We start from the raw sequence: 13,237 nt of genomic DNA on the forward strand, positions 1-13,237 counted from the left end.
AGGGGTTTAAAGGATTGATTTGAAATGCAAATATAAGGCTAAGGGAATGACACATGTCTAGCATCTCACTGTAAACACTATCCACAACAACAAACCGATTTGGATTAAAGGGTCTCTCTCTTTCTTTTATTATTATTATTATGATCAATTATTGGATAGATAGACGTATGTGGAAAATAAAATAGGATTATGCGTTAATTTTGCAATTTATTCAGATTGATTAGATTAGATATGATATTTTGATGGTACATACATAGTTTTGCCACTGTAAGAATATATGCTCTTTTGTGTAATAATGTATGGACTTGGACCAGTAGCTCTATGGACAGCTATATTTATTTACAAAGCCATAATAATAATAATAATAATAATAATAATAATAATAATAATAATAATAATAGTTTCTCATCCAAATGTATGTGTTTCCACTTACAAAAGAAGTATTTTAATGGCTATCAAAAGAGTTACTAATATAATAAGATGGTCTGCCTTATACATCGAAAGATAGGATAAACATAAGAAAAAAATGGAGACACGAGTATTTAAAAAGATTAAATTATTTTTTTACGTATCTTCTCCAACAAAATATTATTCTAATGATTTGTTAATGATAATAACGGTATCAAAACTAATGTTTTAAAAATTGGACCGCTTTGACTGCAATTGAAAATTTGAACTATTTTTAGTTTAATTTAACAAATAAAATTGTTATTTAAAAAATTGTTTTAGAATAGTTGAACAAGTTGATAATTTTTTAGAATTGCTGAATCAACTAAGAATCGATCAGTCAGATTGAATTGAAACTTAATTAGTTTTTTAAATAAAAAAGCACAAAGAGACAATAAATTTAGTGTACAATATGTACAATAGGACTAAAAAGAAAATAAAATTATATGATAATTAATTTAATTAATTTCAAATAATTTCATAATTTGAATTTAAAAAAATGAGAATTTACAAATGGTGTAATTACGTATACGATTCTGTTCTACGGAACTTTCCTCTCGTCTATTCTCTTCCCATCACTCCGGTCTATCGCCGCCAAAAACACCAGCCGCCACCACCCAAAACACTAGCCAACGCTGCCCAGCTCTCCGCCGACGACACCCAACCTCTCCATATTCCGCTTGTGCGCCGCAGCAACGGGAGATCGCGCCGCAACAGTCCTGTGCGTCCTCGTTACTGCTACCCGCCCGCCGGCCATGCAAGCCCCACCGTAGGCCGCCGCCTCTTGTCCCGTCGTTCAAGATGCATGTTATCCCCGTGCTATATATCCACATATCCACAATCAATGAATATACAGGATCAATGGTAGAGATGGCAAAAATTTTGTTGGTCCATGGCTTTGGTTGCTATTATCCACAATCAATGAAGATACAAGAACTTTAGCTTTCTTTTCTCTCTTCTTTAACACCTCTGATTTAATTCTTCTCTATTTCACAATCTAGTCGCCGTCGACTCTCTCCACCCCATAAATGTGCTGGATGCTCAATTCCCTGGGTATGTAGATGGTTATTTTAATTATTAAATGGATGGTTATTTTGTTCAATTTAGTTTAATTATATACAATTAACAAATACTGGATGGTCATTTCACTAGGTAGTCAGATGATTATTTTAATAATACGTAGATAGTTGTTTGATGACGATCCTGCGACGGTGACGGTAACGGAGGAGGGGGCTACATGGGTGGCTGCCAAGTGGGGAGGAAGAGTGATTTGAGAGTGAAAACTGTTTGCAATTTAGGATTTTGATAGTTATTTCTGAAATAACTGAACGGGAATTTTTGGATTTAGGGTAATTTGTGGAGTGGTTTTCATTTTTTACTCCTATTGGGCTAAATAACCAGCCTATTGTACACATTGTCAAGATTTCTCATTATCTCCCTAGCGGAGTTGTTAGGAAAAGTATAGGTAGACAATGAAAATACTAAATAATGTGAACAATGGATATGTCGGATGTTCAATTCACTAAGTGTGTGGATGGTTATGTTAATGTTAGAGTTTAGGAGGTAATTTGGAAGTGGAGTGTTTTTTTTTTACTTTATTGGGTCAATTCTAGAGCTCATTGTTCATATTGTTCACAAAAATCATTGTTTACCCAGCAAAATCCATTTCAATAAACAACATCATTTTTGGTTTTATATAAATAAAAAATGAAAAATCGAAAAATCACACATAATCACGCTTTCTCTCCTCGGTCTCACCTCACCTTCAGAGTAGGAATGTTTAAATTTAAACGGATCCAAATTAAATCACTCATCCAATCTAATCCAAACGAAAAAGTGATTAAAACTGTACTAATTTAGATTTGATTAAATTCTATTTTTGGAAAACTACATGAATTGGATCGAATTTCGGATCTATTTTTCAAAGCGATCTAATCAAATTCCAACTGTACAAAATGAGATATTATTATTATTTTATTATCATATAAAATTTTACCTATAATATATTCAATTTGTTATTTATTTTTTTATTTTATTCATATATTATTATTCTTCATACCCTGACCCAACACTAGGGTCCAGGTCCAAGTAAACTAAAAAGGTCCAATTCAAAGATTAGCCTTCGCTACTTACCGGCTTCCTTAGAAGAGGTCGGATTCAACACAGACTCCACTCCAAAGAAGTCGGGCTTGAATGATAGCTGGCAGATAACACTTATTCAAATAAGTAAATGCCCATAAAATCTCTCAACCCACTTCCAAGAGCCATATCTCAACTCTCCTAAGATAAAGAGACGGTTACCTACCTTAAAAGGTGGAGCTACTCCAACGGTGGTTATTGGATCACCACTATAAATACACTGACACCCCTCAGATATCTCTAAGTTCTAATACTCTCTAAACCTGCTAAACCCTTTGCTGACTTAGGCATCGGAGTGTCTTTGTAGGCACCACCCCCTATTCTTTCATACGCACAAGTCAGACGGTGGCTCCCAGACACAGACCAAGTCGGAGACCACCTCATCTCAACGTTTGGGCCAACCTTACAAGCCCAATCCATTAAGCTTAGGTTACCCACGTAACATTAGCGTCGTTGCCGGGGACCTGAGAGATCAACCCATGATGTCGGACAATTTAAACGAGGACGAAAACACAGCATCCGGTTCTAAGCAAGAGAATCAATATGCTGGTAACAATGATAGAGCCATAGTCACTCACCAAGGGGTGACTAATCAGCACAGAGAAGGCACTTCAAGGGTAAAGGACCCAAAGGGAAACTCCTCTGAGGGTCACGAATCCGGAAAGAATGGATAACCCCATGCAGCTGAACTAATGGGATTGTTCAACGGCCACCAGGGACGGTTGAAACAGCTAGAGCAAGAACTAGAACGATAGCGAGAGGCAGAGAGAAGCTTGAGGAGAGAAATCAAGCGACAAAAAGAGCTCGAAGAAAAGCTCTTGAGATTAGAATCTAATCTCCGGGGTAGAAACTCTCGCAGCAATCGAGAAGATTCTCCCCTTAGAAGACCCGTTTAGTGAGGACATAATGAGGGCAAAAGTTTCAAGGAACTTCAAAAGCCTCGATATGGACCTATATGATGGGACTACCGACCCGAAGCACCACCTGAGTAATTTTAAAAGTCGGATGTACCTAGTCGATGCCTCTGATGCTATTCGCTGCAAAGCCTTCTCGACAACTCTGATGAAAGCAGCGATGAAGTGATTCGATAGCCTCCCTTCCAGGTCGATCACCAGCTTCGACGACCTTTCGCATAAATTCCTTATGCGATTTTCGATCCAGAAGCACAAAGTGAAGCACGCACCAAATCTCCTGGGAGTAAAACATGAGGTTGGAGAATCTTTGAGGGACTATATGGAAAGGTTCAACAAAGCGTGCTTAGAAATTCAAGACCTGCCCACAGAGGCAGTGATTATGGGCCTAGTAAATGGACTCCGAGAAGGTCCTTTCTCCTAGTCCATCTCAAAAAGGCACCCGACTTCTTTGAGTGATGTACAGGAATGAGCAGAGAAGTACATCAACATGGAGGAAAACACCATGCTAAGAGAGCTGAGCTGGCGACCTGGGCATTCTTACTCTTCAAAGGAAAAGGAAAGGGAGCCTAAGAGAAAAGAAGAATTTGGGCCTGAAAGTCTCAGGAGATATCACTCCTACACTCCTCTACGAGTTTTCCTAGTCGATGTCTATAGGAAAATTTGTCACACAGAAAGGCTACCTCCCCCTAGGCCCATCAAAAACAAAAAGGGGGGAAGTCGTAGCGAATACTGTGAGTGCCATAAACTATATGGTCACTCAACGAATGATTGTTACGACCTGAAAAATGTGATAGAAAAGCTGGCCAGGGAAGGTCGACTTGATATATATCTCATGGAAATGTCGGACCATCATGGCAAGAGGAAGCGAGATGAGGAAGATTGAAGAGACCCACCACCACAGACCTCGGAAAGACATATACATATAATCTCGTGGGGGGCCGGGTTCGCTGGAGGCTGTCTCACAAAGTCATCTCGCCAGAGACACCTAAAAGAAGTATACCAGGTTGGGAGCGAAGTACCCGACCTTCCCACCATCTCTTTTACCAAAGAAGATGGGTAAGGCATCATTCCCGAACATGATGATCCAGTAGTGATCACAATGATCCTTGCCAACGCCCATCTACACAGAACCCTGGTGGATTAGGGGAGCTCGGCCGACATCCTATTCAAACCAGTATTTGATAAGCTGGGATTGGATGAAAAGGAATTAAGAGTTTACCCTGATACCCTATATGGGATGGGGGATACACCAATAAAGCCACTAGGATTCATACCCTTACACACAATTTTTGGAAAGGGGATGAAATCCAAAACTCTAAGTATCGACTTCATAGTCGTCGATGTGGGTTCGGCCTACAATGTTTTAATAGGCAGAACAACCCTAAATCGGCTTGGAGCAGTGGTGTTCACCTCCCACCTTTGCATGAAATTTCTAACGTCATAGGGAACTACAACCATCAGGGGATACCAAATTTAGCAAGAAAGTGCTACAATGAAAGCCTAAACCTGAGAGGAAAGGGCAAGGAGGTTCACACCATTGAGCTCGGGGGAATTCGAGCTAAGGAAGAGCTACGACCACAGCCTGTGGAAAAGACTGAAGAGGTACAAGTAGAGAAGGAGGAAGGAAAGAATACTAACATAGAAGCCAGCCTAGAAGAAGATTTGAAGCAGAAGCTTATAAGGCTCCTACAAAAAAATTTTGACCTCTTCGCCTGGAAAGCCTCCGACATGCCAGGAATAGATCCTGAGCTCATGTCGCACAAACTGTCAGTATACCCAGGATCGCGACCTATTCAGCAAAGAAGACGGAAGCTCAGACCTGAACGGGCCCAAGTGGTGGAAAAACAAGTACAAGCCCTCCTAGAAGCCGGCTTCATCAGAGAGGTCAAATATCCGGCTTGGCTGGCAAACGTGGTGCTAGTCAAAAAATAAAATGGCAAGTGGAGGATGTGCATCGACTACATTGACCTAAATAAGACGTGTCCAAAAGACCCATATCCACTCCCAAATATTGATACTCTAGTAGACTCCAGCTCGGGATATCAATACTTGTCGTTTATGGATGCCTACTCGGGATATAATCAAATTTCGATGTACAAGCCAGATCAAGAAAAGACATCTTTCATCATGCCAAGAATAAATTATTGCTATGTGGTTATGCCTTTTGGATTAAAAAATGCAGGAGCCACATATCAAAGGCTGAATGCGAAGAAGCATTCCAGGAGTTCAAAAGGTTTTTGAGCTAACTTCCAATTATGACCCGACCTAAAATCGGGGAGGAACTTGTCTTGTATTTGTCCATAGCCGACAAAACTGTAGCATCAGCTCTAATACGGAAAGACGAGGTCGGGCAGCATCCTGTATACTTCACAAGCAAGGTCCTACAAGGCCCCGAGTTAAGGTACCAAAAATTTGAGAAGTTTGCGTATGCCTTAATAGTGGCATCTCGAAGGCTACGGCCTTATTTCCAAGCTCATACTATAAAGATCCGAACGAGCCAGCCCATAAAGCAAATTCTTCAAAAAACAGATGTTGCGGGCAGAATGGTTCAATGGGCCATAGAGCTGTCCAAGTTTGACCTCAGATATGAAACTCAGACGGGAATTAAAGCTCAATGCCTCACCAACTTCGTAGCAGAATGTGCGGGAGATCGAGAGGAAGCCACCACAGCATGGGAGCTATACGTGGATGGATCCTTCAATAAAGTCGGAAGCGGTGCAGGCATAATATTGGTCAACCAAGAGGGAACTCAAATAGAAGAACCCCTCAAATTTGAATTCCCAGCTTCTAATAATCAGGCAGAATATTATGCCTTGATTTCTGGGTTAAAGCTAGCAGAGGAAATCGGCGCGACCAAAGTAGTCGTGTTCAGCGACTCTTAGGTAGTAACCTTCCAAATAAATGGAGAGTACCAGGCTAAAGACCCTAATATGAAAGGTACTTAGATAAAACTTTGGAACATCTCAGGAGGTTCTCGGAGACCGAGATCAAATACATAACTCGGGATCTCAATAGCAGAGCAGACGCCCTTTCCAAGTTAGCAAGTACTAAGCCTGGAGGGAATAATAGAAGTCTGATCCAAGAAACTCTCCAAGAACCCTCTGTCACAAAAACAGAGGGTAGACAGGATGTCCTTGAAGTATCTGGATTGGAACTCAGATGGATGAACCCACTAATCAAATATATGAAATTCGACATCCAACTCAAAAAGGAAAAAAAAAGGCCAAAAAAATCCGAAAGGAAGCACAAAACTACACTTTGGTGAAAAATATCCTCTACAAAAGAAGAATATCCACACCATTATTAAAGTGCGTCCCGACCTTAAAGACAATAGAAGTCCTAGAGGAGGTCCACAATGGTATCTGTGGGAACCATCTCGGAGTAAGGTCTTTGGCTAGGAAAGTCATACGAGCCGGGTTCTACTAGCCGACCTTGCAAAAAGATGCCACCGAGTTTGTAAAGAAGTGTCAGCCATGCCAAATGCATGAAAACTTCCATGTCGCCTCCCCTAAGGAGCTCATTAGTATAACTTTTCTATGGCCTTTTGCAAAATGGGAATTGGACCTGTTAAGACCCTTCCTCCAAGTGCCTGGACAAGTAAAATATCTAATAGTGGGAGTAGACTACTTCACGAAGTGGATTGAAGCAGAACCATTAGCCACCATCACAGCCTAGAGAAGTCGAAAGTTTCTCTACAAGAACATTATCATAAGGTATGGAGTCCCCCACTCCATCACCACTAATAATGGAACTCAGTTCACCAACTTTACCTTTAGAAACCTGGTAGCCAGCATGCAGATCAAGCATCAGTTTACCACAGTAGAGCACCCACAAGCAAATGGGCAAGCTGAGGCAACTAACAAAGTTATACTGGCTGGGTTGAAGAAAAGGTTGCAGGATGCAAAGGGAGCCTGGGCCAAGGAACTTTCTCAGGTACTATGGACATATCAAACTACACCTCAATCAACCACAGGAGAAATACCCTTCCGACTTGCTTATGGCATAGAAGCCATGATACCAGTAGAAATCAATGAGCAAAGTCCAAGGGTGAGCTTCTACGACGAGGTTGGCAACATACAGGGGCACAAAGAAGATCTCGAGCTACTCCCTGAAGTCCGAGAACAAGCTTAGATAAGGGAAGCAGCGTTGAAGCAAAGGATGACAAACAGATACAACAAGAAAGTCATTCGAGGAAGCTTCACCCCAGATGACTTGGTCTTGATCAGAAATGACATCGGCATGAACAAGTCGGAGGATGGAAAGCTGCTGCTAATTGGAAAGAGCCATATAAGATAAGCGAAGTCTTAGGAAAGGGATACTACAAGGTAACCAACTTGAGCGGTACCGAGCTAAAAGCGAACTCCACTCCCTGGTGTACTCTTTTTCCCGACTTCATGGTTTTTTTTCCAAAGAGGGGTTTTCTTGAAGGGGGTTTTAACGAGGTATCAAAGTGGAGGCTAAGGGAAGATAAAATTCCCCTAGTAGCAAAAGGTACCTTCCTCAATAAATAAAGATCTTTTTATCTCTTTATAAATTCCTGCATTGTCATCATTATTCTATGAAACGCACCGACTTAAACTCGAAAAAACGTGAAAATCCCATGCCTGACCTAAGTGTTCGGCAGCATAAAACGACGAGGTACAAGTCGGTGTAAAGAGGTTATAAAAAGACGATCATAATAAACTCGGGAACATCTCGACCTATTAGTCAGAAATCACGAGAAAAGCAAAATGCATCGCGAAAATAACCTAAGTTACGAAACAGTTCAATAGATGAAAATTGAACACAAAAAGAACTCAAAAAGAGACAAGGAAAGGTCCATCAAAAATAGAAGCAAAAGCTGTCCTAAAGTCTTCGAAAAATCGCAAGTAACTTAGACAAAAACCTAAGGAATCACGATAAAGCACGCACACGCAGAAAATAACTAAAAACCCTTATCCAAAAAAGGGCAAAATAAAACAAATTTTGTTAATGGCCAGAAGGCCAAAAGAGTCAGAGACAACCAACACAAACAAACAAAGAAATAAAAATTGTTCAAAGAAGGGCCCACAAGCAGGGCCCTAATATAGCTGATTCACTAGAAAGGTAGATCAGGGGTGTCTAAAGGTGAGGAGCTCGGATCTATGGCAGAAAAGGTCGGAGCAGTCTCTTCAATAGGAGCCGGGGCCTCTGAAGACGTCGGCAAAGATCCATCCTGTTGATCCTCACGAAGAGGAGACTCAATAACCTTTTTGCCCCCGAGTTTTCAGTTCGAAGTCCATCTCAGGACGGGGACGAGAAACGATAGCTCTGTTTACAACAATCTTATCAGGATTCAGAGGAGAAAGGTCCAGGTCAGGAGCAATAACTCCAACCTGCTCGTTAAAAATCCTCCAGGCCTCCTCCGAGCTTTCCACCATGGAGTCCTCCAAATCCTGATAAGCCTCCCGACCTTTCTCCAGCTCCCGTTGGAGATCGATGTTTTCAAAGAAGAGCCTGACGTAATTCTACTCTGCCTTCTCCTTGAGCCGCCATGACACACTGGCCCATCAGCTTCTTCTCCCTCTCCTGAAGTCGGGCCCTCTCCTTCTTCAACCAAGTAACCTCCCCCTGGAGCCACTTCTCCTCTTTTTGATAAAGGACAATTCTCCCCTCCAGCTCCTCAACCTTTTGGGAAGAACCCAAAGAACTCAAGAGAGTTTTGTCCAGAATATCAAGAAGTTATGTGCAGACCCCAGCAGCCCGAACACTCTCCCTAACCATAATTTAAAGATGGTTTCAGAGGGAAACAACATCCATACTAATTTGAGTATGGAAAAAGATGTGATTTCGAACGAACTGGGGACCATCAAACTTGGCCTCCCCTAAAGAAGAAGAGCTAGACTCTGAGGTCTTGCATTTCTTTTTCTCGGGTTTAGAGGGAGGTCGGACTGGGGGGATAGGGGGAGGAAGAGGAGAAGCAGATGAGGAGGTTACCAAGATAGGAAGAGAAGAGGTCCCAGAATTGTGAGGAGGTGGAGGAGCGCCAGCAGCCCTCGCAGCGTTAGCTCGGGCACGTGCCTTCTTCTTAGCCTCCTGAACTTTTTGGTAAACAGCACTTGAACCACTATTCACCATTTCTGGAAAGAAGAAAACAAGCAATTAGTCTACAAGTCGGGAAACATCCTACAAATCGGTAAACTACACAAGTCGGGAAACATTCCACAAGAGGAAAAGCTACCTAGTTGGGTCCGCACAAAACGCAGAAAGCCCAAGAGAAATTTTTTGGTGTCCAAATTGGAGGCCCTTCCCCAAGCATCTCGGAAAAACCCCACGACAGCCTCCTCTATCTCATCCAAATCTTCCAGGCCATATTTCTCCACATGAGAGGCCTCTAACCAATAGAGAGAAAATCGGGGGTTGGAGTTCTCATCAAGGAAAAAGGGATGGTGATCCTCTACAGTTTGGACTTTGAAGAAAAATTTTTTAAAGTCATGGAAAGAATCGTCAAAGATAGAAAAAACTTTCCGACGTTGAATGGCCCGGAAGGAGATCCACTGCTGCTTATTATTTTGCCCACTAAAAGGCTTGGTCATATGAAAAAGGTAAAAAAAGATCTTTAAAGAGGTCAGAAAATCTAGCTCTCGACTAATAAGCTGGTAAATTTTCATGAAACCCCAAGAGTTGAGGTGGAATTGGGTAGGAGCAACTCGGCAATGAGACAACACGCTCATCTGAAAATCAGAAAAAGGCAAAAGAACCCCAGACGGGTGAAGAAACAAGTATACATAAAGAAAAAGTGAGGGTCAGCATCAGCATCCTTCCCAAAACAAACCCGGTCTTCAGGACCCGGGGCTATCAACTTATACTTGGGCTCGTCAACATCAGTACCACAAAACACAAAGCCTATGGTGAGTGCAGAAGACGGTGATGTAATCAGTATCTACTAAGGGACTCTCCTCGAGTACGGTATCATCTACCCACCACGACAGAGACTCAGGGATATGGGAAGACATCTTTCCAGTAAAAAGAAGTAAGAGAAAAAGCAATGAGATCTACAAAGAAAAATAAAAAAGATAAAAAAAAGGGCCTCTAAAAGACAAAACAGCCTCTCTAAAAAACTAAACAAAGAACAGAATCGCTAGACCAACGAACTCGCTAAGAAACTAAGCATCACTCTAAATATATAGAGTAAAGTGCCAACGTAAATAATAAAAAAGGAGAAGAAAAGGACTAACCTTTGTTGGTAAAAGCGAAGAGAAGCAGAAACAACAGCAACAAAAGCACTTTAAGAAGGAAGAAGAACTTCTCTTTGGAAAGAATAAGGTCCGTAGGCAAGAAGTTTCAGAAGACGAAAGAAAACAAAGAAAAGAGAGGGAAATGTATTTATAACACGCCAGAGACATAAGGGTAAATCGACGCAATCATTAAAGAAACGCGTCGTTACCAATGTAATTGCTCCCACGTGTAAATACGAAAACCCCAACAGACGTGACGTTTGATTAGACTTGACGGTTGAGAAATTTAAATCACATCGGTTTTAAAAATCACGTCGACTACGCACCCGAGTTCAAATATCGAATCCAACTCATGAATAAAAGAGATCGGACTCGAGTAGGGGCATTGTTCATACCCTGACCCAACACTAGGGCTCAGGTCCAAGTAAACTAAAATGGTCCAATCTAAAGATTGGCCTTCGCTACTTACCGGCCTCCTTAGAAGAGGTTGGATTCAGCACAAACTCCACTCTAAAGAAGTCGGGCTTGAAGGATCGCTGATAGATAACACTTATTCAAATAAATAACTGCCTCTAAAATCTCTTAACCCACTTCCAAGAGCCATATCTCAACTCTCCTAAGATAAAGGGACGGTTACCCACCTTAAAAGGTAGAGTTACTCCAACGGTGGTTATTGGATCACCACTATAAATACACTAACACTCCTTAGGTATCTCTAAGTTTCAATACTCTCTAAACCTGCTAAACCCTTTGCTGACTTAGGCATCAGAGTGTCTTTGCAAGTACCACCTCCCATTCCTTCATATGCACAAGTCGGACAGCAGCTCCCAGACGCAGACCAAGTTAGAGACCACCTTATCTTAACGTCTGGACCAACCTTACAAGCCCAATCCATTAAGCTCAGGTTATTCACATAACAATTATTATTTAGTAAATATTTTATAAATTCAAAATGAGATTTATTTATTATTTATTTTGACTAATTTATAATCTTATTTCTATTTTTATGTTATTGTTAATTTGCTATATTATTATTTGTTATTTAAGATTTAATGTTGAGATTTATTATTATTATTATTTTTTCAGATAGTTCAATCCCCCCAATCAAATCCCAATATAAAAATGAGGAACTACATTGAAAAGAAAAAAAAAGACACAAAATAAAGGGCAATTTACGCTTATAAATTGTTTGAGCCCCAATATTACGCAAATACATTGTTTCAGTTTTATATACGCAAATGCATTGTTTCACTATTTTATGTAAACCGCTACTGGCAGTAGCGGTTTACAAGTGTGCATAAACCGCTACAACTAGCCGCGGTTTATGTGTGTGAGTGTGTGAGTGTAAACCGCTGCTGGCAGCAGCGGTTTACGTGCGTGTGTGTGAGTGTAAACCGCTGCTAGCAGCAGCGGTTTACGTGTGTTTGTGTGTGAGTGTAAACCGCTATAGGCTATAGCGGTTTACGTGTAGTGTGCTGTCTATATAGTCAAATTATACAAAATTAAATAAAAATTAACTAAATTCCATACAAAACTAAGTTCCATACAAAAGAACATGTATTAATAGAAATAATTAAAAATTTTATATGAATAATGAGTACTAAAAATTCCGATACAAAAATATAACAATATGCATTAGAGAATGTAAAAAAAAATTCTAAAAAAACATATTACTATGAACAAACAAAATATATGTAAAATTGATTAAAAAAATCAAAACTTATAAAAACTGATAATTATTCTTGATTTTTTTATTACAAATAAAATCGAATGGCAAAATTAGCAAAAAAATAATATTTTTTTAAATTATTTTTCATTTTAATAATTGAACAGAGCGTAAAAACTACACTTAGTTATTTCCAGTGAACAAGAGTTAAAACATAGAAGTCATGTTTGTCTTTAAAGAAAAAAAAAAACAGACAAACAAAAAATTCTAATATTTAACAAGAAAAGTCTAATTAAAAAGATGTTGCAGCGAGTACAATACATAAGCCTATATTAAAATCCACGATTATAAAAATAAGTTAAAATATAAATATAAAATATATATTAAAAATAATTAAATAATATATATTTATATATAAATATATAATAATTAATTTTAATAATTTATTTTAGTATATAAATAATATTTTTAATCAAACATATACAAAATAAAAAGATACGCGAGTACATAAAAATAGGGAGATATATAGGTGTATTATACACATAATATATTAAAACAGTATTTTTTGTTCTTGTTTTTGGTGTAATTTACTCTCTAACTGAACTATATCTGTATTATACACATAATATATTAAAACAGTATTTTTTGTTCTTGTTTTTGGTGTAATTTACTCTCTAACTGAACTATATCTCCCTATTTTTATGTACTCGCGTATCTTTTTATTTTGTATATGTTTGATTAAAAATATTATTTATATACTAAAATAAATTATTAAAATTAATTATTATATATTTATATATAAATATATATTATTTAATTATTTTTAATATATATTTTATATTTATATTTTAACTTATTTTTATAATCGTGGATTT

The sequence above is a fragment of the Arachis stenosperma genome, chromosome 9 (genome assembly GCF_014773155.1).
Source record: "Arachis stenosperma cultivar V10309 chromosome 9, arast.V10309.gnm1.PFL2, whole genome shotgun sequence".
Taxonomy (NCBI): Eukaryota; Viridiplantae; Streptophyta; class Magnoliopsida; order Fabales; family Fabaceae; genus Arachis; species Arachis stenosperma.